This window comes from Oncorhynchus kisutch, linkage group LG6 (assembly GCF_002021735.2).
Source record: "Oncorhynchus kisutch isolate 150728-3 linkage group LG6, Okis_V2, whole genome shotgun sequence".
Lineage (NCBI taxonomy): Eukaryota > Metazoa > Chordata > Actinopteri > Salmoniformes > Salmonidae > Oncorhynchus > Oncorhynchus kisutch.
This window is the reverse complement of record NC_034179.2, coordinates 84,232,632-84,243,077: the sequence shown is the minus strand read 5'-3', so window position 1 is coordinate 84,243,077 and position 10,446 is coordinate 84,232,632.

Here is a 10,446-nt window from a genome sequence, read left to right as displayed (position 1 = left end):
ACTGTTCATTGTGATACAGAACACTGCTTGGACACACTCCCATAGGCTGTGGTTGTCTATTAATGGTGGTGATGACAAATATATGGTTCTCTCCTTTTCGTCTTTGAGCAGATGGCGTCTGTTCATACTGATAACAATGTAACAATGTAGTGTAATATACAAAGCTCCCAGTAGAATCCACTAACAATGGACATTAAAAACAAGTCATTTTCTTTTTGGGAACTGTGTGTAAATCAAATATTTCGGTTTAAAGTAAACATTTGTTTTTATTTTTTTTATTTTTTTTTAAGTATAGGACAGCACAATTAAGCTTTTGAATGACAGAAAACAGAATAGTCATCCACACAAACCACAGGATTACCACAAGTTTAGAACGTGTGGTTTATTTGGTCCACACAGAAAATGCACATTCAACATTTTACTCAAAGGAACAATATCATCATCGCTGTTGTGTCACAATCATAATCAATTTCTTTAGGATTTTAACTATTAATGCCACTATTCTATTTCTTAAACAATCGTTTTCATTCTATAACACATCTTCAACAGTATATCAACTGTACTTCTGCTAGTACAGTTATGATTTGTCTTAGAAGAGGAAGAAGGAGGGCTGAGAGCAACGTGGCGTTTCTGACAACGTTATAGAGACACAGTGTTCTTTTTGGTTATGGTGTTGTCAACACCTTAGTGGTACGCCTCACCACTGTATACACTTTATTTGATGACAGGAAATGCGGTTGAGGAAATACAGATGAGCTTTGTAATTGACTTAAATTCATTGAAAACCCACACTAACACACGGTTATTTTAACAGTATTCCACTTTTCATGTAGCCTCATTTTGACCTACCTATAAGGACACAGGGCGTGACCCAGATGCAGACACGGGAGGCAGATGATTTGAGTCTCTGATACTTATTAGTTTCCAAGGGGCAGGCAAGAGAATGGTCGTGGACAGGCAAAAAGATCACAATAAGGTCAGAGTCCAGGAGGTACAGAGTGGCAGGCAAGCTCGAGGTCAGGGCAGGCAGTATGGTCAGGCAGGCGGGTTCAGAGTCAGGGCCTGCAAGGGTCAAAACCGGGAGGACGGGCAAAAGAGAGAATAGAAAAAGCAGGAGCACGGGAAATACACGCTGGTTGACTTGACAAGACGAACTGGCACAGAGAGACAGGAAACACAGGGATAAATACACTGGCACAGAGAGACAGGAAACACAGGGATAAATACACTGGCACAGAGAGACAGGAAACACAGGGATAAATACACTGGCACAGAGAGACAGGAAACACAGGGATAAATACACTGGCACAGAGAGACAGGAAACACAGGGATAAATACACTGGCACAGAGAGACAGGAAACACAGGGATAAATACACTGGCACAGAGAGACAGGAAACACAGGGATAAATACACTGGCACAGAGAGACAGGAAACAGGGATAAATACACTGGCACAGAGAGACAGGAAACAGGGATAAATACACTGGCACAGAGAGACAGGAAACACAGGGATAAATACACTGGCACAGAGAGACAGGAAACAGGGATAAATACACTGGCACAGAGAGACAGGAAACAGGGATAAATACACTGGCACAGAGAGACAGGAAACACAGGGATAAATACACCGGCACAGAGAGACAGGAAACACAGGGATAAATACACTGGCACAGAGAGACAGGAAACACAGGGATAAATACACTGGCACAGAGAGACAGGAAACACAGGGATAAATACACCGGGGAAAGTAAGCGACACGTGGATGGGGTGGAGACAATCACAGATCAGGGTGTGACACAGCCTAACCACCAATCAAGTAACATGATGGACTATTTTACATCTTATCCAGAGCAACTTACAATTTACGCTGGTGATGCCACAAAGGCTTTTGACCTTCTTGAATGGCCTTTCGTATTCAAAACCTTAGAAGCTTTGAACTTTCCAGCAAAAATAATACATAAAAAAATATATATATTATATAAATGTCCTAAAGTAAAAAATATACACAAATAATACATAATCGGATGAAACTGCATTAGAAAGGGGCACAAAACAGGGATGTCCTCTCATTGGCAGACGACATCCTGATATCCTGACATCTTCCAGAGAGAGAGAGAGAAGGCCAGTTTAGGTCGTGTTGTTGTCATGGAACCCTAAAGGGCAGAGATCAACAAAATGACTAGGTAATAGGAAATACATTTATTTCCATGACAGCATTAAAAGCAATTTTGGATTGACCAATGTAGATATTTTCAACTTAAAACTTTTATATTACGGAATCTTTTGGACATCAGAGTAATGTTGAGTGAATCCTATTTCTGTGAGAGAACTATATTTATATGATCTACAAAACCTTGCAGAGAGACAATCCAACTATCCAATCTCTTTAAAATAAAGTAAACTAATGGAACCAAGACTTAAAAATAACTGATATTGCTACAAGATGGAGGAAATATTGGATACTAACTAATGCTAATGGGTCCTTACCTCCCATCTTCTAACTCTTAGCTCCCAATAAATGTATACAGGGTCTGTTCATACAAGTATAGCTCTATCTAATTTGGGTCTTGGGGTGAGGACATTTGGGTGACGGGTGGGAACGGCCATCTGGAGTACGTCAGTGTTCCTCGCTCCTAAACAATAGCACAGGCATGGAGCTCTGGTGACCTGTGGACCTAATGGTGACAGACAACGGGCATGGCCTTGACTAGATTCGTTCTGGTGCCCAGGGAGGAGCAGCAGTTTTGCTGTACTGTGACCCTAGTGTGACTAGAATCTGACCTGGGCAAGACTTTAGTGGTGCCAACAATGGCTCAAAGAATTCATCAAGATTCCTAGTGTGGGTCTGTTGTACGTACTGCCCGTAGGCGCCAAGGATTCTTATGGTAGTGATGAGTGAACTCTGGCTAAGTTACACTATCAAATGACACTGTGAACTAATGCAGAGAAGATTAAACAGATGTAGGTTTGAGATATTTGAGCAGGTGGGGCCTGAAAAACATTTTGATAACCTACCATTTATCCCTTAAAAAATAATCACTGCCAATAATTCATCTAGTGTAGCTCATTTCCCAACAACTTTCTTACAATACATAAAAACACAAAGAATCGCTTAGTGGGAAGATGTACTTCCTCACAGTCACAATGAGTATGTACACAAAGCCTTTGCTTTAGATAATGTAGTTCTTATAGACAGGATTACAACAGTATTTAGCCTGCTGTACATGTTCTGGACCCTACAAGAAAAGAAGTGGAGCACAGATGTATAAATAGTCCACCACAGACTTTATTCAGAGCTGACGTTAAAGCCAGTCAGTGAGACTGGGCTACAGTACCAAGGAAAATAAACATTTTCACTAAACACACAAAAACCCTAAATCATGTCAAATGTCATGTCAGATTAAAGTTCGCCCCTCTGTTTAACCCTTTGAGTTTACCCTTCTTGCTTCATCATATTACCCCAGACTTGGAAAAATGGGCATGTTCACCATAATAGCCTGACTGATTGTAATGCATAACCACTGGGCACAGGCATCAGTTCAACGTCTAGTTAGGATTTACATTTGGTTGAGCTGTCAACTATTGAATTGAATGTGAATTCAACGTGAAATCAACTACAAATTTCACCCTGTCATCGGTTAAAAGTTAGGTGAAAAAAATACAAAATTCCCTTACGATGATGAATTTTTGAAAACCCAATCCGTTTTTTGGGGTTGAAATGACATGGAAACAGCGTTGATGCAACCAGTCTTTGCACAGTGGGTAAGTGGTTTGTCTCGGATCTTGGAGTGGTTTTTATGGGTCAATGTACATTCACTTCACACACCAGTTTATTCTGTCCAGTTCCTCCTCTAGCCATTCAACACACACAATTCCAATAGATATGATCTTGGCTCGGTTCCAGCTCATCCTGTTGTCTCCTCACCCCTTTTCCTGTTCCTGCAGATGATGAATAAATTAGACAAATGTTTGGCCTTTATTTCGGATCTATTTGTTTTTTATTGTGTTTCTTTCTAAAGGCTCAAACAATCGAGACAGCCCTCAAACATGGGCTGCCTGTCTCAACTACTTCCTGACCTGGACCAGACCAGGGGCTTGACTGGAGCCGACACAGCATCTGGAGAGGAAAGGGTTGTGTTCAGTAGGGCACACCCCATGAAATCGTTTTGCTAACGGAAAATGAAAACAAGTGTTTTTGACCCACATAGTCACATAAAATATAAATAATATGACATACTGTTCAAATAACATAACATACGCAAACTGTTTTAGATTGAACAGAATCAATCAAAAGTCATTACAAGATAACAAAATGATCTAATATCTAGTGTAGATCATGTCTTCACAGCTCGCTCGGTGACTTCCTTGCTCTGTTACTCAATAGGTTATGTTCAGCCTTTTATAAAGCAGAATATATTTAACTCAACCCTGAAAACCACCCTCTCATAACCACATCCCCTTATAAAACACAAGCTGTTGCTCTGCAACCAATGAACTGTTGAGTTGCAAACATTAACAGAACTGTTGCATCGTGTCAAGCATTACAGCAGCAGCACCACCACGTAGCTGATATACTGCACTGGATAGATTATTACATTTTGATGACTTCATGGAAAAAAATATCTTATTGAGAGCACTTTGCCTGTCCACAATGGAAAGTGGCACTCTAACACCAGTCTGAGGTGGTTGACCACAGCTTCAGAACTTTCACTAGTGTGTGAACAACGTGGAACTGTTGGCTGTACAGTACAGTGTGTAGGCAAAAGGTTACCGACCCTGGTCCCACTGCACCTGAATATATAGCCTGGTCCCACTGGCCCTGAATAGATAGCCTGGTCCCACTGTTAACCAGCCCCTGAATAGATACCCTGGTCCCACTGTTAACCAGTCCCTGAATAGATAGCCTGGTCCCACTGTTAACCAGTCCCTTAATAGATACCCTGGTCCCACTGTTAACCAGCCCCTGAATAGATAGCCTGGTCCCACTGGCCCTGAATAGATAGCCTGGTCCCACTGTTAACCAGCCCCTGAATAGATACCCTGGTCCCACTGTTAACCAGTCCCTGAATAGATAGCCTGGTCCCACTGTTAACCAGTCCCTTAATAGATACCCTGGTCCCACTGTTAACCAGCCCCTGAATAGATAGCCTGGTCCCACTGGCCCTGAATAGATACCCTGGTCCCACTGTTAACCAGTCCCTGAATAGATACCCTGGTCCCACTGTTAACCAGTCCCTGAATAGATAGCCTGGTCCCACTGGCCCTGAATAGATACCCTGGTCCCACTGTTAACCAGTCCCTGAATAGATACCCTGGTCCCACTGTTAACCAGTCCCTGAATAGATACCCTGGTCCCGCTGTTAACCAGCCCCTGAATAGATAGCCTGGTCCCACTGTTAACCAGCCCCTGAATAGATAGCCTGGGACCAGGCTATTGAATAGATACCCTGATGGTGATATAATAGGTTCCATTTCCTGGCAGCTGTTTTAGGAACGCTGTAAAATCTGCTGCTTCCTGTGTCAGGGTATGGATAGTGAGGTAGAGAGACGTTGGTTAGGTATTTAAAAACACATTTTTCAACAAAATCTTCTAATTTTATGAAGCCTGTCCTATTTGTGGCTGAGCAAACTTTTCTTTCCGTAAATCATGATTTACATTTTTTTATTTATAGAATTTTAACAATTGCATTGAGTCTCTTTCACCCACTCTCCCCATCTAAGCACTCACCCCTCCCTCCTCCTCGTCTCTCTCTTCCATTCAGCCTTCAATGTCATCATAACGGTTGGAAGGGTAGGCCTCTACTAGAGTCCTGTCATTTGTTTTTATCTGCCAACACCGCTTCCCTCAGACACCATTTATAGGAGTCACCATGTATTTACTTGTCCGGGCATCTTGCTTAGACATTTACAAACCTCGCCATGTAACTGTTGTTTTTGTCGCACTGCTTTCCTTTATCTTGGCCAGGTCTCAGCTGTAAATGAGAACATGTTCTCAACAGGCCGACCTGGTTAAATAAAGGTGAAATTTAAAAATAATAAGTATGGCTATAGGTTATGTATAGTATGACAGGCAGTATGGCTATAGGTTATGTATAGTATGACAGGCAGTATGGCTATAGGTTATGTATAGTATGACAGGCAGTATGGCTATAGGTTATGTATAGTATGACAGGCAGTATGGCTATAGGTTATGTATAGTATGACAGGCAGTATGGCTATACATTATGTATAGTATGACAGGCAGTATGGCTATAGGTTATGTATAGTATGACAGGCAGTATGGCTATAGGTTATGTATAGTATGACAGGCAGTATGGCTATAGGTTATGTATAGTATGACAGGCAGTATGGCTATACATTATGTATAGTATGACAGGCAGTATGGCTATAGGTTATGTATAGTATGACAGGCAGTATGGCTATAGGTTATGTATAGTATGACAGGCAGTATGGCTATAGGTTATGTATAGTATGACAGGCAGTATGGCTATAGGTTATGTATAGTATGACAGGCAGTATGGCTATAGATTAAGTATAGTAGGACAGGCAGTATGGCTATAGGTTATGTATAGTAGGACAGGCAGTATGGCTATAGGTTAAATATAGTAGGACAGGCAGTATGGCTATAGATTACATATAGTTGGACAGGCAGTATGGCTATAGATTACATATAGTATGACAGGCAGTATGGATATAGGTTAAATATAGTATGACAGAGAGTATGGCTATAGGTTACTTATTGTATGACAGGCAGTACACATAACAACACCAGTGGCTGTTCACATTGAGATGTGCTTAGAAGTACTGTATTCGACACAGACAACTGTGTTTAAACCATAGGCACACAGCGATCAGCTGTAAATTTGCACACACACACACAAACATGGTTTCCTCTTGGACTTTATCCACCCTCCCACACAGGAAAGTGTGCTGAGAGATTGAGTGGGTCAGCTATTGTATCTCTCTGTCTGTTTCTGGACTCTGTCTCTGGATTGCAGAATTGCTTTTTTTTACAAAGTGAGACAGAAGATGAACTCAGAACATAACATGTGTCAGAATACATCAATTGTGGCAAAGATTCATGAAGAACAATGACTGATGGTTAAAGTAGCTAATTAGCTAAAATGCTAAAGTTGTCCTTGTGAGATTCGAACACACAACCTTTGATTTTCTAGATGTTCGTGTTATACACCCACCAATCCACTCCGAACAACCACCCTCCTTTCGATTTTGCCTCAAGTGACCTTCTGTCTTCTATAACCATACCAAACATAACATATGATACTAATTTGACTTTTACCATGTTATGTCTAGTCTATGAGACCAGGCTGGAATTCATGGTTACTAGTTGGCACAGCCCAGTCCTAGCTCAGACTGCAATGTTGACTGGTTTTATGGATGAGCATGCTCTGTAAAACAAACAATATTGTAGCAAGTTTGCTTGAGGATTGTGGGTAATTGAGAATTCCTGTACATTATTTCACAAAGCCTTGTACCTGTAATGTTGATAATTTTTTATTTTGACTGTATTACTTGCTAAAATCCATATATGAAATATAGTATTAATCTCCCTTATGAATTAATTTTTCTCTGCTCAATAAGTGTTAGAGAACATTTCTTAGTGTGGGGACTTTCAGAACAGAGGCCAGTAACTTACAGGAAGTTGACTTTCTGAAGGTGTTGATGGGAGGATGTGAATTCTCTAAGTGTGAGATTCTGTTAATTTAAACCAATAACCAACGACCGGGTTAATGGAAACATGAAATGCTGGAATTTTTTTATTTATAAATGCCGACAGACAATTTGACAATTTGTTCGTCTGACAAGGTGGAATCTTTTTGTATCTGTAAAACTAATTATGCGAGAAATGGCAGTGTAATTTTCTTTATGCGCAAATATTGATATAATAACCATCTCAAAGTAAATTCGTAGTCACGTGATGATACAGTATGTTGTGTGGTTCTCCCACTACAACTCGGAAAAACATGCAGTTTATGAGACTACAGATAAAATAAGTTATGAACTTCACAGGGTGGTGAAAGTAGAAGGTGATGAGCTTGATGCTCCTTTCCAATAGATATCAAGGGTATTATTCTAATGACATGATCGATGCTTAGCTGCCTTTTGACAGATAAAATATTGTTTTTTATCAATAATAATCTCATAATGTATCCACACTGTATCTGCGAGGTGTTCGCTATAGCGCATGCGTTTTTCATTCATTGCATGGGAATTTATTTCTATGTGCGTTACGTCATCACGCACAGCCTTTTAACCACAAAAAGTCTGTTCGATGGAAACTCATCTCTGGTGGGAAAATGGCATGTTGGTTTATGCAGATTTTAGAATAGTTGCATGAAAATATGTTGCACATTGGATGGAAACCTAGCTAGTGTCACACTCTCTAGGCAACTTCCTCATTTTCATCCAGCCTTTTTTAAACCACTAACACCTCACCATCATCATCAGCTCTGCCATACCAAAACACCCAAATCTCTGCGTGATTGAGTAAGGACTGATTGTGTCATGTTTCTTTGCTCATACCTCAATCTGTCTGCCTCTGGAAGTTGTGCGACACCAACAATATGAACAACATGGGGTAACACTTCATTTTAAAGGGTCCTTGACAGGGTTGCTAACTGTAACAACTCATAGTTACAGTGTAATAACAACAGGTAACTGGTAGTAATTGAGGTATGTAACTACCAAGGTGTAACAACTCATAGTTACAGTGTAATAACAACAGGTAACTGGTAGTAATTGAGGTATGTAACTACCAAGGTGTAACAACTCATAGTTACAGTGTAATAACAACAGGTAACTGGTAGTAATTGAGGTATGTAACTACCAAGGTGTAACAACTCATAGTTACAGTGTAATAACAACATGTAACTGGTAGTAATACCACCCACCCGCAGTGGTGGGTGGTGTAAGGTGCTTTAGTGACAAAACGGATGGCACTGTGATAGACTGCATCCAGTTTGCTGAGTAGAGTGTTGGAAGCCATTTTGTAGATGACATCGCCGAAGTCGAGGATCGGTAGGATAGTCAGTTTTACTAGTGTAAGCTTGGCGGCGTGAGTGAAGGAGGCTTTGTTGTGGAATAGAAAGCCGACTCTTGATTTGATTTTCGATTGGAGATGTTTGATATGAGTCTGGAAGGAGAGTTTGCAGTCTAGCCAGACACCTAGGTACTTATAGACGTCCACATATTCTAGGTCGGAACCATCCAGGGTGGTGATGTTAGTCGGGCATGCGGGTGCAGGCAGCGACCGGTTGAAAAGCATGCATTTGGTTTTACTAGCGTTTAAGAGCAGTTGGAGGCCACGGAAGGAGTGTTGTATGGCATTGAAGCTTGTTTGGAGGTTAGATAGCACAGTGTCCAAAGACGGGCCGAAAGTATGTAGAATGGTGTCATCTGCGTAGAGGTGGATCAGGGAATCGCCCGCAGCAAGAGCAACATCATTGATATACACAGAGAAAAGAGTCGGCCCGAGAATTGAACCCTGTGGCACCCCCATAGAGACTGCCAGAGGACCGGACAGCATGCCCTCCGATTTGACACACTGAACTCTGTCTGCAAAGTAATTGGTGAACCAGGCAAGGCAGTCATCCGAAAAACCGAGGCTACTGAGTCTGCCGATAAGAATATGGTGATTGACAGAGTCGAAAGCCTTGGCAAGGTCGATGAAGACGGCTGCACAGTACTGTCTTTTATTGATGGCGGTTATGATATCATTTAGTACCTTGAGTGTGGCTGAGGTGCACCCAGATTGCACAGCGGAGAAGGTACGGTGGGATTCGAGATGGTCAGTGACCTGTTTGTTGACTTGGCTTTCGAAGACCTTAGATAGGCAGGGCAGGATGGATATAGGTCTGTAACAGTTTGGGTCCAGGGTGTCTCCCCCTTTGAAGAGGGGGATGACTGCGGCAGCTTTCCAATCCTTGGGGATCTCAGACGATATGAAAGAGAGGTTGAACAGGCTGGTAATAGGGGTTGCGACAATGGTGGCAGATAGTTTCAGAAATAGAGGGTCCAGATTGTCAAGCCCAGCTGATTTGTACGGGTCCAGGTTTTGCAGCTCTTTCAGAACATCTGCTATCTGGATTTGGTTAAAGGAGAACCTGGAGAGGCTTGGGCGAGGAGCTGCGGGGGGGGCGGAGCTGTTGGCCGAGGTTGAAGTAGCCAGGCGGAAGGCATGGCCAGCCGTTGAGAAATGCTTATTGAAGTTTTCGATAATCATGGATTTATCAGTGGTGACCGTGTTACCTAGCCTCAGTGCAGTGGGCAGCTGGGAGGAGGTGCTCTTGTTCTCCATGGACTTCACAGTGTCCCAGAACTTTTTGGAGTTGGAGCTACAGGATGCAAACTTCTGCCTGAAGAAGCTGGCCTTAGCTTTCCTGACTGACTGCGTGTATTGGTTCCGGACTTCCCTGAACAGTTGCA